This window comes from Prosopis cineraria, unplaced genomic scaffold (assembly GCF_029017545.1).
Source record: "Prosopis cineraria cultivar Desert tree isolate PC_DT_omini unplaced genomic scaffold, ASM2901754v1 PC5, whole genome shotgun sequence".
Lineage (NCBI taxonomy): Eukaryota > Viridiplantae > Streptophyta > Magnoliopsida > Fabales > Fabaceae > Prosopis > Prosopis cineraria.
Window position 1 is genome coordinate 32,548,160 of NW_026555336.1, and position 2,990 is coordinate 32,551,149.

A 2,990-nucleotide genomic window follows, 5' to 3' on the forward strand; every position below is an offset into this window, starting at 1 on the left:
TACCATTTATAGACAGTAATAGAGCCAAAATCTCGAACTAGGATGTAAGATAATTTAATTTAAAAATTAATACTTTAACAATAATACTAAAACTAAAATTGTAATAATACAAGTAGCTTAATTTTTTTTAAAATTATATTAAACACATTGACATGGTTTTTTATGCAAATACACCTTTTATAACTTTATATCTTATTTTAATAATTAAAATATTACAAATCTAATATTTTTTTAAACCTAAATATTTTATATTTAGTCAAAGAGGGTGAAATAAAAAAAATAGTGGTGCAAAGTTACAAAATGTACATGCCCTACTTATATTTTTTTTTTTTCCCAAAGCAAGTAAGGTGAGTTTGTCATTTCTTACAATTTCTCAAGAAGATCCTCATATTAAACATTTCATTCATTCAAAAATATAAAATATTTTTAACTAAATCTCATTTTTTAATAAAATAGTTACCTATTTTTTAATTAACCCTATTTTTTATATTTATCCTTATTAAACACCCTACAATAAATATAAAATCATTATCAATATGAACACTTTAAAAAAAGAAATAATTACACATCGAAAGACTAAAAATACCTTACATTTTTAAACATCTAACTCTTCAAAAAATATCTTATATTTTTTAATAAAAGAAATATGAATTTATGAATTATGAACCAAATACTTATTGTAATAAGAGGATGTACATGTTTTATATCGACTTGTAATTGATATATGGTGTACGTGTATATATGATACATGTTGAATAATATTCCCTCCATTTTAAATTATAGAAAATTTTTGAAAATTTTTTTATTTTAAAATATAATACACTTTAAATAAATTAAAGTTTTATTAAATGTATCAATTTTAATATTATCATTTTTTTCTTTATAATTAATTTATGTTTTTTTTAATATATTAAATAATAGATATTTTTAAAAGTTTATATTTTTATTTTAAAAAATAAAATTATTAAATATATTTAATAAAATTTATTAATATATAAAATTTTATTTAAAAATATATTATAATTTAAGATGAAAGGAGTTTTACAATAAGAGGAGTTGTTGTAGTTATGAAGGGACTTAGAAAGAATTAAGAAGAACATAAAGTGACAAAAGAAAGAAAAGAAGAAAGGAAGCGGCGCTGCCCCTGATTTTAAGGGCGGCGAGACCTCGAAAGGCTCGCACGGCCACACCGGAATCCATGCAACTTTTTGGTTTTATTATTCACTTCTCAACATCTTTTCTTTTCAATTTCGAATCTGCTTTTCAACATTTTAATTAATTAACAGTGTGATTTTATTTTTATTATTATCATTATGATTGCTTCCCTCTTGACTCTTGTCATATTTAATTAATATGCCTTGTAACCATGCGGCTCATTCCACTAACCACACTTGTATAATTACCCAAAGTCTTCTCACATTTTTCACTTCAATTTCAATATTTTGTCTCTCAAAAATTTGTGGGGAGAATGGCATTAAAGTGTTAAAGATTGAATTAAAAAAAAACAAGATATCAACTAAAGAATTTTTTTAATCAATTAGTATAGAAATTTGCTACTTCCATTTCATAATTTGCATCTCTCAAAAACAAGAATTTGCATGTGAAATTTGCTAAAAAAATTTTAAGATAATATTTTCCTTCTATACCATATAATAAGTAATAACGACTAAAGATGTTTTGTTTTTAGTGAATTAGCATTGAAATTTGCTACTTCCATTCCATAATCTGAAACTCTCAAAAACAATAATTTGCCGGTGAAATTCGTTAATTTTTTTAGAAAAATATTTTCCTTCAATACCATATAATCCTCTTTCTGTCATAAATTATAAAATATTTTTAAAAGAAATTCGATATCTCAAAATATATTTTTAAAAAATAAAATTTAATCAATAATATTTTTTAAATATTAATCTTTTTATATATTCTCTCTCTTTAATATTCTTTTAAAAATAAAGTACATAATAAATCATATTTTTAAAAATTTATATTTTTATTTTAAAAAAATAAAATAATAAAATATATTTAATAAATTTTATCAGTATACGTGACTTTATCTTAAAATATTTTACAATTTAAGATAAAATAATATCATATAATTTGATTGAACTTAATATGCTAGTCCTAAAGAACCTATTTTTAGGCCAACAGCATTTTGGTTTGGCCAAATCTCATTTATAATGGAAGGTCCATATTGTTTCATTTCTTGACAAGTGTTGTTTGTTTTTAATGCAACCATCGCAAACCGTGAGGGGCAATAATTAGTTCATGTAAAATAACACAAGTATATAAAGCTTATGAGCGTATTTGAAATTATTTTTATTTTATTATTTTAAAAATTAATGTTTTGTAAAACATATTTTTAAAATTAAAAAAATAATAAAAATATATATATTTTTTATTCTTTCTTATACTCTAGAACAATAATTTCAGAACTCCTAAAAAATATTTTTATTTTTTTATTCTTCAAAATAATATTTTATTTTTTATTCTTTAAAATATTTTTAAAAAACACATTATCAAATAATTTTTTTTGCTTAGAAGAATAGATAATTGTTCCCAAACTTTCAAAACAGGCTGCCAAACAGTCCTTATTATTCCTCCTTCTCTTCTATATATAGAGTATTTTTTAAAAAAATTATTATATTATTAAATATAAGGGATATCATGATATTTTTGAGTAATTAAATAATTTTATCCTTGCCTTAAAAAAAAAGGAGAGATATTAATTGTATACTTTATCCATCACCATTATAATATTAATTGACAATAAAAAAAACAAAATCATCAGTCATTATAGTTTCATCAAATTTTATTTGTAGTTCCTATAATTTTTTTAGTTTTTTCAAGCCCTATAATTTTTAAAAAAAATTGGGTGATTTTTATTTTTATGTTCCTTATAGTTTTTATTTTTCAGTATTTTAATCCCTATAAGGACTGAAAACATTAAAAAAAACTATAAGGACTAAAAATAAAACCCGATCAAATTATAG